This window comes from Tenebrio molitor, chromosome 5 (assembly GCF_963966145.1).
Source record: "Tenebrio molitor chromosome 5, icTenMoli1.1, whole genome shotgun sequence".
Taxonomy (NCBI): Eukaryota; Metazoa; Arthropoda; class Insecta; order Coleoptera; family Tenebrionidae; genus Tenebrio; species Tenebrio molitor.
The window spans coordinates 23,557,790-23,575,073 of record NC_091050.1 but is presented as its reverse complement, the minus strand read 5'-3'; the positions used below and the strand labels follow the sequence as shown (position 1 = coordinate 23,575,073).

The 17,284-nt window shown below is 34.7% G+C and overlaps 1 protein-coding gene across 2 annotated transcripts in view; it reads right to left on the bottom strand.

The window, feature by feature from the left end:
- Positions 1-17,032, bottom strand: part of LOC138130946 (LIM domain transcription factor LMO4.1) — a 249,212-nt gene extending 232,180 nt beyond the window's left edge. For both annotated transcript variants that reach the window (XM_069047669.1, XM_069047671.1), the window contains exon 1: positions 16,596-17,032. The gene's annotated coding sequence lies outside the window, so the exon portion shown is untranslated. The remainder of the gene's footprint in view (positions 1-16,595) is intronic.
- Between the last annotated feature and the right edge of the window lie 252 nt (positions 17,033-17,284).

Genomic DNA, 17,284 nt, shown 5'->3' with positions numbered 1-17,284 from the left:
AATCGGTGCGAATGTCGACCGATGATAAATTTTTTCCCTCACATATCGTTAATGAAACAGGAATATTTTAACAAAGCTGTAACTGGCGTTTCATAAAAATACAATTTTTAATTACATTCGAAGAATTTAATTAATTCAGTTATTGTATTAATTATAAAATGCTGTTAGCTCGTGATGTGTGTGTGACAGAGGTGGAACGTATACGTAAAAAAACACAACACACAAATTCATATATTCGCTAATAAACGAAAGAGAAAAAAGTAATAAAACACTGTATCGCGGGTCTCAATTAATTTCCAGATGAGAGTGAGTTATTACGAAACCTAATATAAAACAGACATACGAGCATTTAATAAAACTCATCCCAATTTAATCTATTTTAATAGCCGTCATTGTCTGAGTAAGGAATTACAAGTTTAATTAACAACTGTGAAGAATTTTCCTCGCACACACACATTGTGCTATAATTCAATTAAAATTTCTAATTCGTTCGACGGGTAATATCTTTTACGTTCGAATGTAATTACGCGGGCCACGTCGGGGGCGGCGGCGAGGGGCGGCGCGTCTTCATAAATTTGTTTACTAAATGCGGTTATCTAACCAATTTATTTGTTTAACGGCATTTTATCTGTGCAGTGCTCTGGTCCGCACATGTGCCTCGTAAGGAAAGCGCCTCCACATGTAATTGCCGCATGAATATGTATGGAACATTATCTTCTATTGAATTATTTCGTGCATCATTTTGCCGAGATTCATGTTCGAGAGCTATGCCCCGAATCGATCCCGTTTTAATATAGACATATATTTCAATCTCGACGCCCCACGCCGCCCCACACATAAATTCTGACGCGAAATGCACCGCATAATAGCCGCCGACTCATTAAACCATTACGCCGATAATTACGCGGCTTTCCTGGAAAGGCTGCCAATCCGAAAATTCCAATCCGGCGATGAAAAAAGGCGAAAGCCGGCAACTGTGTAATTACGATAATTTCGAGGAGGAGCACGGACGGTTCGTGTTGTTATTTTGTAATTAATCACACGTGAACTTTGACAACAGTTTTTCGTCACGCTGCACTTTCTAAAATGGCAGCCCACGGTGGTAAAAAATCGAGGCGAGCTGTTAAGGATGATGGCCTGATTTTACGCCATCCGAGACAACTGTTACGACACACGGTTCGTATCACTATTATCAATATCAGTGAAGTACGGGCAGTGCTGTCAGCTGCAATGGTCCGATTCTATAGTTCATTGTTGGGTCTCTCGCTACATCAAGACGGAGAAGACGACGAGAAGTACTGCAATTTGCCACTACTAGAATAATGGCGCCGTGAGGGACGAGTCTGGGACATTTTATGGAGGAAGAAATATGAAATTCAATACTGGGGCATTTATCACGTGAGGAGAAGCACGCCAGTACTACCTTGAAGGAAACAAGAACTAAACAATTTATGTTCGCAGCGTGTGGAAGAAATGAAAATGGATTCAACTTCTAGGTAAAGCGATTAAAGTTGAGTTAGAAAATCTGATCATCTTCATCCGAAAGATTTGAAAATTTAAGTGCAACGAGCATTGTTCCAAATTCGGGTAACAGATTTTTTTTTTAGATTCTTTCATTATGCCAACAAAACGAAGTTTTAAAAACACAGTGTGGCAAAATACAAATGAACTAATCTAATCAGAAAGCTTTAATTTTGAAGGTATGATGAATGAAGAAACTTTTTGTAAAAATAAGTACTACAATGGATTGATCCCCTCATTTTTAATAAGTCCTCATCATTACAAAAGTCACTGACGAGGCTGAAAATCCGCATTACCTACATATTTATTTTGTAGAAGAAAAGGATTTCGCAACTATTTCAAATATGTATTCAAATTTTCTGCTAAAAAGTACTATATCGGATAATGCTGTCGAAAATATATCAAATATCAGATAGGTCAATGTACTGAAAAAGTTTGCACTAATTGCAATTTTTCAACAACGAAAATCAACTTAGAATCAGAGACGCAGAAGACGCCAAAAAATCATCGAGAATATGAAGATCTAACAATTTTGTCGATAAAGGAAACAAAAGGATTGATGTCCCTTGGAACCAACAAATTTAAAAAATTGGGAAAATCTTAGAATGTTCTACTATAAACTGCATAAAGGACTCTTGAGATGAAACTTGAAGCTCCAGAAAAAGGACAATACAAAAAAACACGTGTCCTCTAAGATAAATACAGTGTTTTTTTAAACCTCCAAAAATTGAAATTTTGGGACGCGTGATGAGCCAGACATCTAAGACAAGGAAGTGAAAAATCAGAAGCATTATAAATACACTGGAACATTTCACTGGCTACAATCTACTTAAAAGAGAAACTAATTGACATTGCAATTGGAAAGACCCTATCACAATTAACGTCCTCGAGGACGAACCGATAAAAAATATTTGAGGCTTGTGTACGCTGAAAAGACGCATTTCCGTATCCAATCTATAGATATAAATAAAATTGGAGTGTCTCTCAATGTTTAAAATAATTTTAGAACTTCTTCTATTATTTCCACGAAACAGAAGACATTTTAGCAGTTTTTATCATTTTTGCCTGTGTGGTTCTCTGTTTGAATCCACTTGACTTAGCAGTAACAGTAACAATAATGCCGAATATAAGCTCTGTTTCTTATATTTTAATCTAAGCGGTGTGACACAACAGTCACCTCACGTCTTATATTTTTTTTTGTATCAGAAGCATTAAGTATGTTAAAAAACCAATTTAAAGGAATTTCGAAACCAATAGGAAAAGATTATATTCTAACATTATTAAGGGTTTCCTAAGATTCTTTCAACAACTTTTATACTACTATCACATATTACGTAACGATAAGAATATCGATACGAAAAGAAAGCAAAGAAAACAAACATGCCATTTTTTCCGGGAACTTTCATATTAATTTTTACAAAGCAAATTTGATGCTAAATAAATTATTGGCAAACAGAAAACCAGTAAAGAATTCAGAAAGTGCTAATATTTTATTAAAAGCTTGACAACGAGTCGAGATGATTTTTTCTTTTTTTTATGTATCGGGTATTTATTTACATTTCTCGTCAAAGTTGGCGTTGAAGATTCGATTGTGAACACACCACTCGTCAGTTTACCGAGCAAAAACACAAACAACGCAAAAAGTGAGGTTATATTTAAACAGCTGATCTGTAATCCGATGAACACCCGATATTATTTGGAAATACTTCTTTTAGACGGCCTAGTATTCGTAACTAAGACCATGGGTACTAGAATTTCACAACATTATTAGGTATGAATTAAAAAAATTATTTATTTCCAATACGAATATGTACATCCAGGGTGACTGACGAAAAACCTTTGACGCTGTATCTTACTTATTCTTTATCCGATTTGAATAAATGACACATCAAATGAAATAGTTCGAAAAACACTTCATTATTATCCCATTCGATATTTTTTTCGACATCTATCTTTTGACAGACGATAGCCAACTTTTTTTTTTCAAATTACACTCTATATATTTTTTTATTCGTTCTTATAAAGAATCTTCTTCTGAATATTCCTACATTAAAAGAAAAAACAAAAAATGTATTTTAAATGAAAAAAATTAAAAATCAAAAATCAAGTAATCAAATTTGTAAACAATACAAAATCTATTCTAGTTGCTCAAAATTTCCTCAATGCTGTTGCAGACACTATCGATACCTTCTAGAAATGCCCACCTTTGCATTCAGTAAAAAATTTCGGGGTTTTTCCTGACATACTCGCACTATCTTTTTTCTTAACTCTTTTTGGGTACCTGGTGGGGTCAAATAAACATTGTCTAGAAAGTTTCGAATGAATATAAAGAAATCCAATAGATTCAAATCTCCAAAAATGCCACACCACAGGTTAACACTAAATCGTCTTTGGAAATTTTCTTCCACAGCAACATTATAATACTATTATTATCAAACTGTTTCGACAAATGAATACTCAGAGCTTACTTAGTCATTTGGAGCATTTAGAACAAACTTTTCTCTTGTTAATTTTGGTCACTTGATTTTTAAATTTTGTACATTTACTCTTTAATTTCTTGACTTTTGTTTCATGAATGGGTATAGTTTTTTGCATTTTTATATTCAGAAGACAAATCTCTACAATACTCAATAAAAAAAATTAACAGTGCTATTTGAAAAAAAGAAGCTGATGTTCATCTGTCAAAAACTGGACGCAATATATTTTTTTTATTTAGTTGGTATTGAAGTGTTTTCAAAATTATTTCATTTGATGTGTGATTTATTCAAATCGGATAAAAAATAAGCAAGATACAGCATCAAAGGTTTTTCGTCAGTCACCCTGTATATGATTCTTCCATTGAAATTTCAGAAAAACACTTTCTACTAATAGAATAGTCGAGCCTCATTCCTATAGTCGACATACATTGTAGTAGTGATATTCTAAGTAAAATTCAGCTCTTCTTTCCGTGCTCAACACATGCGAAATCCAAAAAAGTGAACAACAAATTATTTCCTGCTCACAAAAATAGAAAAAGAAAAATGTAATCAACGAGTTTGAAAAACCAAGGTTACGTTATGATCAAGACGATCAAAAGCCTTGATCATGTCTGCGTAAATAGACAGTATCCACGTGAAACCTTGATCTAAGCATTACGCTACAAGCTGTTGGAAATAGTATCGACTTTAACACTACACAACAGAAATGTACGGCGATCTGTGTCTAATTCCATCATTGCATGACACGACCATTTCCGCTTCAGTCCGGAAGTGGTCACGAAATGGTTAGATCTTGTCTGTTATTAAACGAAATCCTCAATTCTCCACTGTTTTCCTTTTGACATAATGAAAGCGACAAAATTGATAGACACGCTAAATAAGCATCATTTGCACAATCGGTTAACGAAAGCCCATTGAATTGGTTCATTTCAAGTTCGCTATTCATATCGATAAAGTAGAAAAAAAATCATAATTTTTGTAACAATAAGTCTTTAAGCGTTCGCCCACTCGACTTTACACGTATTAGAATATGAATAAATAAAAATGTGGTGTAGAGAATTCTCACCTCCAGTTTATGGTTTCTGTTACGGTTCAACGAATACTATAATAATTTCGGTTTACAATTACAAACATGGTTACAAAAATTACACGTGCGCTTTCTATCTCGCTCCCATTGTTTCCGCTCTTAAAATGTGAGTATTGTTACACTATCCTTCAGCCTTCAGAAATGTAAGCATTCAGTTTGCCAGTTCTGCTAATTACACTCTGAGTTATTGATCTGATTAGTTCGTGCCGACTTTTGTGAAAAATATCTCAAACAAAAATCTTCATCCTACACAATCTAAGCTGAAAATGTTTTCCTTTCGCGTTGTACCCAAAAGTAAAAACAGTTTCAAAATGTTGCAAAACACAAAAGTAAATAAAATTAATAGGTATAGATTCATATATGTATACAGCGAAAAAAATATAAAATAACAATGAAAAGACGATACTTGAATGTATAAATTAAATAAGGCATTGATAAAAATGTAAAACCTTTTTCAAACTCCATCAAAGCAGTTGATTCTTTGTTTATTTTTATAGATTTTATACGTTGTACAATAACAATTCCATTCTGACAACAAGTTCTAAATTGTTATAAAAATTGAAAACATATATGTATTTGAACAGTTACCGTAATAGAGAAGCCAATAATTTTATAATTTAAAATAGAAGAACGACATAAATAACGCAAACCGATCAGTACATATCGAGTTTCTGGTTTAAATGTTGGTTTAAATAATAACAGAAAACCTTTTAGTAGGAGCTCATTGGAAGCTATTCAGAATGATTATTTATGGTGAACTCTGGATCAAGTCGATCGTAGGTTGTTGAATTACCTCTGAAAAAATTTCCCATTTCTGTGAATCGAGAAGAGAAAATGTGTTTATTTAGTGAGTGGAATAAACACCAGTCGAATCCTGAACCACCTTCACCTTAATAGACAATAGAGATTCGTCGAAACGGTCTCGGAGGAGTTAAAAATGTTAATTATATTCACCGTCTGGACATGTAATTTACATATCTTCTTGATCGGAGCCATAAAGGAAACAATTACAAATTATATGATGCATTTAAAAGAAAAATATTCCTCATTGGAGCGCTACATTTTAGAACATTTACTGTACTACTTTAATGCCGGGCAATAAAAAGGTTATGACGACAAAACACGATGCAGTACTCGATACACTAAGGTAAGATAAAAAAGTTCGATTTGTTTAATAACGTCTGCTACGACGGTACACGAGGAATTTAGGGTGTTTTATGTCCTCCCCCGCCGGAGCCCGATTAATTTCGAATCAATTAAGCTTTCTATTTTGGGAATAATAAAAGTAAAAGAGAGTTTAGAATAAGTAATAGCCGTCGGATTTAATTAGACGAACGGGATCCAAAATAAACAAGAGCGGCCAAAAGTAGCCACCGTATGTCAGTTTTTGCCTGATTACCCATTCACATGATAATGTAAAATCCTAGGACAGTATCCTGCCCAACCAGTTTGGGTTTTTAATTGAACTAACGTAAAAACGAGACCATAATGAGTTGGACATAATTACAACTCTCGCAGGATTTGATTGAACGCTCAGGTGAAAAGTGTTCTTTGCCACGACGAAAATTCACACTAGTTTTAACCATGAACCCGTGAGTCAGAAAGTGGCCTCCAAACGACCCGTACGATATTTTTTAATCATCACGTAATTACAAAGAAAACAGAGATGAACTGGCGAGCGTTGGAATCGAAAACAGTTTTGAATGTATGCAAATCTATGTGCATACAATTACCAAAACGGTGGTACAGGTACAAGTGAGATTTAATCGGCCATCATTATAGTGTTGAAGTATGATTTCTATTTTAATAACGAAGCAAATGACCCTCTTTTTTAAATATCTAGACAGTTCAATCTTGCAATGTATTGTGGTTGGGACCGTGCATTGTTTCATGACTGTGTACGTATAATTTTATTCGTTTTAGTAAATTCATCAAGTCGCTTATCCGCACAAAGACCATTAAACTTCCATATGGAACGCGAGGTGAAAATATGAAAACAACTGTGGGAGAAGTTTGGCTTCCACAAATTTCTGAAACAGGAATTTGGACAGTGATGGCGGAAAAAATGTCGTTGGAAATTTCATGTGACACAAGGTTTAAGGTTACCTCGACTACTAAAGAAATATAGATTTTATATCAATGTTTATGTCTTGACAGTAACATAAATTACACGAGTTGTTACTGAAATGCCCAAGCATAGACCATAAAACTAGTCGCCTTTTCGAATATATCATTAAGATTAAAAAAACGAAACGAGAAACATAATAAAAATTTATCAATTGAATTAAAAGTACTGTTATTATTTCAACTGGAATGAAAACCCATGACTTGGCTCTCTATCAACAAGTTTAACTTTAGAATGTATTGGAATGTCACCTGTACACGTCTGTCATTCTCTACTGACAGGAAAAATCGCTTCGAATTGTGTACTAGAGCACAAAACACTATATTACAGTGTGGCCACTATTTCGCAGAACGTCACATTCAGTACCAAAGGTCCCCAATTAATAATTCTCAATTGCGCCCTCACTGGAAAGACTACTTGTACTCTTCGAAGTACATAGAGGAAAAATTAAAGAAAAAAGTTGATCAGCAGTGGTACTCCGGTGCAACATAAATTTAATAAAAACATTAATACAAAGAAAATGTGAGGCAAAAAAATTAATTATTTTACATTAAAAGATAATTTATTTATGTTATTCCATTTTTTTTAGTTAATCACGAACAAAGAATACTATGATATGATTTATTGTTCTAATCAACAATTAATTAAACATCTGCGAAACAGAGTTTAGAATTTGCTGACGCAAAAAAGATTAAACCGTAATTTAAAATAAACATAAAAGGTTAGCATAAGGTTTTTAAACAACTTAAAATTAATATGTACGAACATTTTTATACATTTATTTTTTTTGTACTTATACAAATTTGAAGCATGTTCAAATTTTTTTGAGCTTTCTAATATGGAATGTTCATTTAAATTGATCCGCAAAGTTGGTGTTGAAGAGTCGATTGTGAACGCACCATGGATTACAGATAACGGATCAGCTGTTTAAATCTAACCTCACTTTTTGCATTGTTTGTGTTTTTACTCTGCAAACTGACAAGTGGTGAGTTCACAATCCATCTTCAATGTCAACTTTGAGGATAAATTTAAATGAACACGCGATATTATTGAATATAATATAGTGTGATCAAAAAAATAATATGTAATGGATTTTTGAAAACTAATCAATCATGATACTGAGCGCAATTCTTAATGGTGTTGTACCTTTAAATGTGTGCACAGGTGTGTCAAATATTTTCTGCTTATTGCAATTATAGCAAATAATAAGTAGTTTACTTAAGCAGTAAGTACTCATAGTACGTAAATTAATAGATAGTTTTACTTTATGAAAGTAAGTTTCTTTTTAATAAAATCAAAAAGATGACTTGTGTTGTCATTGAATAATGTAATAAGTACTTACATACAATTTTTTACATTTATGTTTCTTATCATTTATTTTAATCTAAAGGCCATCTAAAATGTTGTTTTAGTCTGATAGATGAAAAACATATGACGAAACACTTATCGGGATTAAGCTTTTGCCACAACAGAAAGTTACTGCTTAGAGATCTCAATCCGTATTTTCCTCCACATCATTTTTGCAAAACGAATGGTTTTGAAGCTTCTGTACGAATATAATCATATAATGTATATAAGAAACATTCAGATCCCTAAAGAACTCCTGACATTATGAACTGTAAATTTTAGATACAACTCCACATAAACGACTTTCTAAAATCTACCGCAGAAGACCCATGAAATTTAAACAATCTAAGTTTTGCACACCACAGAGAAATTACATCATTTTATTAACAATTGTGTGTGATATTTTATGTCTGCAGACAAACTAATTTACCACTACTAGTTTCAATTAAAATCAAATTTAAAAACATGTTATAAAATTAAAAAAATCTACATTGAAAGGGGGCTTTTATGCGAGTTTGACAACTCACACATTTTACTGCTCTATAAAAACGACATAGATACTGGCAAAAAATTTCGATCAGCTGTACAGGTCGAATGTGTACCACATGTTTAAAAAAATTATGACCAAGAGCATGTACTAGACTCAATTCGACTAAATTATCTTGGCTAGTCCCACTTCTAGATTTTTGATGTAGATTTTTTCAACCTAAAAATTCGTAAAAACTCAACGTATAAATAAAGTGGAGTTGAATATTTTATCAGTAAATTCCATAATATAGATGTACTGTGACTCAAGTTCAAACAGTGCATTGCAAAGAAAATATTTTAATGTTCACCTACCCAGTAACTCTAGACTTCGCCTTGATAACAATGCACTTGATACGTTCAATTTTCATTGAAATTCGTATCTTGTAAAATCAAAAATTCGAAAGCAATTTTTTTAACTGAAAAAAGCTACGACCTAATATGGAATTCAGTACCTTTAATGGCGTGTGGGTAAAGTGTATTCGTCAAAATATGACAAATAAAAACATATTCCCCTGAGCTGAAATCATTAAATGTTCTAATGAATTTAATATAATACCTTGTGGTGTTATATTTATTTGGTGCGCAGTGTATTTTGCAAAAAGTGAATATAAATAAACATGTATCTTTATTATTCTTTATGCGGTACTTATTAATTTTTATCTAACATTAACATTTTTATGTAGTCTTTATTAGATTACATAATTTATGAATTAGATTATTTTTTGTATTATGACTTTAATTATAATTTTATGCAGCAGTTATTTTTGCAAAATGTTCTGTATAGGTAAGTTTTCTTTTTTCTATTTATCTTTCACCGATAAACGCAAGTGGGCGTTATTGTGTAAGGAAATCGTTATCTGTAGGTTCTCCTCAATACGATACCCATTTTTCGATAAATAAAAAAATCAATAATGGAGTTAGATTGAGAGAGTTTGTCTGAGTGCGAATGCCAAAATTCGATCCCCTGTATAAAGTGACGTCATCAGAGTGCAGCCGTCTAGCGACCGTGGCCACCAAGTCGACCGAAGTCGACCAAGACAAGATTATAAATAACCCCGTGGTGTAGAAAAAGCGTGGTCGAAGCGAAGAGACAGCCGTTCCAGCATTATCCGAGCAGCAGACGACCTCATCCTCCGACTAGGCATGAGGTGTATCTTGTATATCGTGTGCCACAGGTTGGAAGTTCCGTTGGAACAGATACACTCACGAGCCCGAAGGAGTCCGACTCTAAACACATATATAGTCTCTTTGGGAAAAACTTCTCAACTAGGAAAAGGTTTAACAATTTACGACAAATACCGTGACGCAGAATTTAATGGAACTGAATCGCATTCGACTTTATGTCGACGTGCTACCCGGATTGGATAGGCCGGAATCGAAACGGCTGATTTGCATTCCGGTTTATGGGGGCTTTCCACATAAAAATATGATGAAATAAGTGAATTTTTAAATTGGACTCGCCCCCACACGGATACTCATCACGTAAGGTGGAACGAAATGCCGGAATAAACATCTAAATAAGCGAATGACATAACATCTGTGTCGTTACTATGTACTGCTTGTTTCGAGTGAATGCATAATGAAAATCGATCTGGGTCATACACACTAATAACAAAACTTGATGGCTCGGATATTGAAGTTTCAACATCAAACAACTATTTGCCTCTTCTTATCAACATTAAGCGACGATTCTTTACTTTACAGAATCTCAAATCTGTACCCTTCACTCTACGATCGTCACAGGAACAAACATCTAAAATCTTATTTGGATAAGAGATCGTGCTCTTCCTGATATCTCACCCTACTACCACTGGAAAATTAATCAACAATTGCCAACCTGCCTGAAAAAATGTAAATGAACCCGTTATTACGGTTTCTGTAAAGTGCTTTGAGGTTTGTAGCAAGAAAATTAGACTCTCAAGCTGAGCAGGGTTAGGTCTTAGACACGTCCAATTTTGGGACAGGGTCTCACAATATCTAAGACAAAAATGTGCGAAGTCTTTAATGTCATTCCACTCAAATATCTCATAAAGCTGGAATAGAACACCGCCCTGATCCTGAAAACTCGCCTGATATAAAAATACTAATTGGGTATTGATTGTTTATATTTTTTAAATCCTTCAACAACATACATCTAGCGGCAGCATTAATATATAGATAATAATGACCCCGATGGAATTGAAAATGCAACCCACAATACATAAAAGACAAAAAGGAGCAACCGTTCAACGAAAAAAATTTAAAACAACTTCACACTGAAGCTCTATAATGTGGAGACATTTTTATTGCAAACAAAAATTTGTTTAACAGGATATCCCTAATCCCCTTGCCCAGACCTTCTCTAATAAAAGAGACTGGGACAAATAATGACCTCGCTTTTGCAAACTTCCAGTGCCTTCTTCTCTATCCCTTTGCATCGATCAATGACCCTACAGTTACACAGCTAGAAAAAAAATCAGTTTGTTGTTTAAGATTTTTCGTCGGAATAATTGGATGCTTTGTTTTAATTGGTGTTTCCTTAAAAGGTTTGTGTCATAAAGAAAATTTAAATAAACATTAGACACCCGACCTCTTAAGAATACTCCGCGAAGTACGGCAAGAGCTCGCAGTCTGAAAGTTGCGCCTCCCCTCGGTTCGAATACGATTCCGGCGGAGTCATCAGGTGAAAAAAGTTTGTTTCTGATGCAACAAGCGCAATATAAAAACTCCCCGCGAAACCACCAAGAGAGACATAACCCTTATTTACAACATTTTAACCTGGAACCCTCCGTAATTTCGATTTGGGGTCTAATCTAAGGCGAAACTGTCGGCCTGACGTTTATTGCAAGACTTTTACAAGCGATATGCAAAGGAGTAAAGTCGGTAAAGGCTGGTTCAGTCCGCCGCACGCGATATCACGACTAGAGACATGCAGGCTAGAGGCGAACAAGAGCGTCCTCGGGACAGACCTTATCAATGTTTTGGTTCGACCCTGGGTGATAAGCGAGGGAAATCGCGGTAACTGGCAAATGTAAACAAACCAACGTGCAATCAGCAATGTCAGTCGGACCGATAACGCGGGGTCCCATGTGGCCCCAGTCCCATTCAATCAGGGACGATATCGATCCGAGTGCACTCAATGAAACGGACACTCGACAAATAAATATACCACGGAGAAGACGTCGAGTGGAAAGGGAAACGGTTTCTTCAATGACAAAGCACGCCAAATGAAGGCAATTATAGGGATTTCTTATAGTGGCGAACATTCAAAGCGATTCCCACTGAAAGAGCTTAAAATTGAAAACGATAAAAATTACTCAACATTGATCATTCCTCTTCGCAAGCTCAAGGGCTTTCTATTTTCACGTCCGACGTCAACAAAACTCGCAGAATTGAGAAGCTCACCTGAAACTAATAAAAATCCAACAAACTTATTCGTTAAAGCTGCAATTATCGCAGCTGTTCCTACTTTTATCTCAGACGTCACTGTAGTTGTGTTGCATGCATAATTATGTGTTTTAGGCAACACATTTAACATTGCGCGACGAATCCATAAAACACGTAAAGCGAAATTATATTTTGAAATTCAAAATATTGTTTTGTGGAAAACATAACAAATGTATATGATATAATATGATTAAAAATGTAAATGGCAACATAAAGATAAAATAAGAATGATAAATAGTTTAAAAAACGTTTAAATTTATTGTAACTCATAACTGAAGTTAAGAATAGGGTATCAACGTGAAATCGTGTTCGAATTCAAATCGTTTAATTACATAATGGTTTATTTAAAAAATAAATGTTAGAATAAGTTGAATAACAAATTTCTGATTCAATCTCAAGGCCAATAAGTCTAATAATGATTGATAATTTCACAGTTTAGTAATCTAAACTGATAAATATAATAAAAAATTCAAACAAAAAATTATTGAACCATAATAATCTATTTAAAGAAACTAATTGCATTTGTTCTAAACAAAAACTTACTATATCAATTTGTTGGATGAATGAAAATGTGTATAGATTGTGTACAACCATGAAATAAATGATCGGGAAAATCTTCACAGAAAATTATACCTGCGCGGAAAATTTACCATACGACCCGGAAGGTTTGACCCTTAGTACGGAATTTTCTCCAACAACCTCTAAGGTTAAACACAGTGTATAAATATACCAAATCTGTAAAACTCATAGATAACGTATTTTTCACACTTAATTGAAACTTCGCTGATTATGTGATTGGGTATTTATTGTGACAACCTCAAATGTTGTTATATATTATTAGGTATCATGGCCATTTTGCATTGTTATCGAGGATTCGCCTGAGTGGGAAACATGGTCACTCATTCAACATTTAATGAAGGGATAATTTATTATTTCTGATAGTTACATATTACAATTTTAAACGCAACACTAAGCGCAAAGATCATATTAGGCTGTCCAGAAAGTTCTGAGCGTTTTGTGGTATTCTGTTTCTCGATATAAAATAAATGTAAAATCAATTGGTAATTTTTGTTAGTTTTTAAAAATATGAAGTACACTTGTCCATAAACAATTTGACGTGTCTCAATTAAATAATTTTCAATTGGTTACATTCTGGTAATTGATTGTTTACATGGAAAAAGAACGAAATCGTAATTTAATGTTATATGAATTTAAATGTGGACATTCAGCGGCAGCAGCGACAAGAAATATATGCAGAATTGAAGGTGCGGGGACGGTAAAACAGTATACTTGTCGGTGATGGTTTGCGAAATTTCTAAATGGGGAAGAAGGTCTTAAAGATAAGAGTCGTTCCGGACGAAAGAGCCCATGTTCTATCGTTCTGGATTTGAGTTTTTGGGACAAAGATGATTGGAAGTCATTGACAATAACGGCGAATATTTAGTTTAATTGTTGTTTAATTTTTTAAGTAGTAGATATTTATTTATTTTTATCTATTTTTCTAAAAAACGCTCAGAACTTTCTGGACACCCTAATATTTCACCCATTTTCGCTTTGTAAAAGCTACTAAACAAATTAAACCTTTAACATAATCTATGACAAAGATTTCTTTTTCAGCAATCAGTAAATAAAATCTATTAAATTAATTATGACAAAAAGACTCGATGATTTATATTTCAAAGAACTTACAATTACCTACACCAAACTGGCAACTCTGTTAGTGTTATTTGTTCTATTTTTTATTATTCTTATTATTATTCTGTCACTTTTTTACATCCCACTGACTGACAAATCTATAACTCTATTGCCGTATGCAGTATTCCATACAGGGTGAACCGAGAGGAACAGCGAAACTCTATGTGTATTTACACGTGAAAATAATGTTTAAAAAACCATATGTCCTCATCCAATTTTCATTTATTTTCAAATTATAGCGTTCTTTTATTAAATGATTAAAAATACCACCATTGACCTCTAAACATTTTCTGCTTCGTCTACGAAAGGCGTTTGCTGCTCTCCTAATTGCTTCATGACTTTCTTAGCTGAAGTATTTCTAATACGTCGAATTAGTATTAGCATTCACTTGTACTTTGTACACTTCATTTTTCAACCAGCCAATTGTGTTTTAGCCTCAAACATGGCACACTCTGATCACAAAATGTTTTGAATGTGAAAACAAGGGAAAATTGGATACAAGCAGAACGCTAGATAAAATTTTTAATTACGCTATAACTTGAAAACAAATGAAAATCGGATAAGAACATATGGGTTTTTTTAACATTATTTTCACGTGTAAATACACGCATGGAGTTTCGGCCGTTCCTCCAGACTCACCCTGTATATTCGAATATTGTAAATATCTATTAAAACAGATCAAGAAATATTAAAAAGATCATGTGTCAGGCTCGTTTCTAATACCATTTCGCTACTAGTTGAAAAATCACCATCCGAAATAAAAAAATGTATATTGGGTGACCCAAAATTCGCGGAACAGCTTATCAGTACGTTGTTAAGTATTAAAATACATATCAGGTAAAAATGGTTTTAAAAAAAGCAATCTTCTTTTTTGTAGAAGAAATGGACCTATATTCATTACACTAAAAGTGACAACATTTAAAACATTCTATGCATCCCAATTGTTTGCCAATATTTCATTTTTGTTGTATCCATGGAAATGAGAGACAAATCAAAGCCATGTTGCCATACGTTATTTGAGGTAGAACGGACATAAAATCACCTCTTGGAAATGCTAGAAATAATGAAGTAAATAATTGCAAACTTGATCACAATCCTTCAGTATTGTTTAGAATTGGCTAGTAAAGGACAAATGGTCAAAATCTTTTTTAATATTTAAAATAAACGAGATCGAAGCTGCACCTTTTGAGCCCCCATATCTTCAAACCTAAGAGCTACAGAATTATTTTATTATTTTTTTCATTTTATAACATGAGTTGACATTGCCCCATTGAGTTGTTCCGCGAATTTTGGGGCACCCAGTACACATTTTTTGCATCAATTTATGAAAAACCAAGGAATTTTTAGCTTCCGCTGGATGATTAAAAAAAATCTGTCGACACTACATATTTGATACATATGTATTTTAAAGAAATACATCTAAATCTTTGCTACGAAAGCTGACATCACGGACAAACTGTTTACTTTTCGGTGTGTCAGATTATAGAGACTGTGTTACCTACCAAACAATGGCAATCCAACAAATACAAATTAACCACTTGATGAAATGTGAAATTGGGACTGTTTTGGATACACCTGCATATTGCAAACTTAGTGACATATCACGAAATTTTCAATTGACGCAAAATGATAGAGCTGACATTTACAGTACATAATTCGATTTCAGTAATCTCAGCTACTGAAAAAAAGACATTAAGAAAAAACGATAGTTTGAGTCATTTATTTGCAATGGTTTTAGATTCCAACACAAATTAAACAACATTTTTACACAAATTCTGGGATTTTCATGCTCAATCTAATTTGATTCTATTTCGTATTGGACAGTTATTTGTAACAGATCGTCTCGGCAAAAAGCTCACATAAAAGAAAGCTCTTCAAAAATCTATTTATATATTTGGTGCTTTCAAAACAATTTTAGAACGTAAAATATGAGAAATATTTTTAACAACCACGGCGTGGAGACACTATTATGTGGAGCTTTGGCGAGTTGAACAGTTAACAATTTAAAGCACAATTTTTTGCGAAAGTATTGAATTTGGGCTGATTGAAATAAAATTAAGGAAAAGCCGGCGCCTGTGCCGCTAAGAAAACGCGAAGAACATTTTTTTCCAACCGCATGGTGTCATCACGTGACAGCGGCGAAAGAATCTGATTGGTTCGAGCGAACAATTTGAAAAACAAACACGTCAGGGAGGCAAGCTTTGATCGAAGACTGTCTCCGTAAAAATGATTAAATTTGCGCCACCTTAAAACATTCCCCGTTCCCGAATTTCGAATAAACGCTACGTGCAATTTCGGGACGTCTGATGGTTAAAATAACAGGAGAGTCGCACAAAGTGAAACGTATAAATCTCGGCGGGGCGGAATCGTGAAAAGTAAAATAACTTACATGGATCTGAGTCGGAGTGACAGAAAGTCGCCTTAAAAATATTCCCCGAAAACGATTCTAGGAACGGTGCGGGTCGTTCCGTCGTCAGACCATGGCCCCAGTCTAGTTCGCCTTGGTGGCGGGTGCGAAATGGTAAAGTCGCCGAAATCACAAACAACCCAGCACAAAGGTAAGAACGGTCAATGGGAGCACAACCGGCGAGCACAGTCACTCTGTCGTATTCTGCGTCCAATTTGTTTATATTGGGCAGAACACGCGGTCGATAGCAACGAAAGAACCGTTGGACAGCAACACCTTACACGCGATCCTGGAATGAACTGAGCGGGCGAGCGTCGCAGCAAGCCGTGGAAGCACGGGTTCGTGCCGAGTCGGACAGAGTCGGGCCGGGGCCTCACCTGGTGCCAAATGCGACCGTGTGGCGTCCACGGCGGAACCGTCAAGAACCACTCTTCGAGTGCCGAGGAATTTATCGGGTCAGCGAGAGGCGGTGCGCGATTCGCGATTGCGCGCACACATTACCAGTAGAATTCCAATTCCAAGTAGAGTATGTGAGTAGGTTGGGCCCGATGAAGACAGGTGACAAATCAGTGGGGTTTGATTGGCCCCCGGTGGAGGTATCGGTGCGGCCTTCTTCGTGGTCACCTGCAGGACGCTGCCGCTCTGGTCAGCATCAATAGGTAATCGGCTGC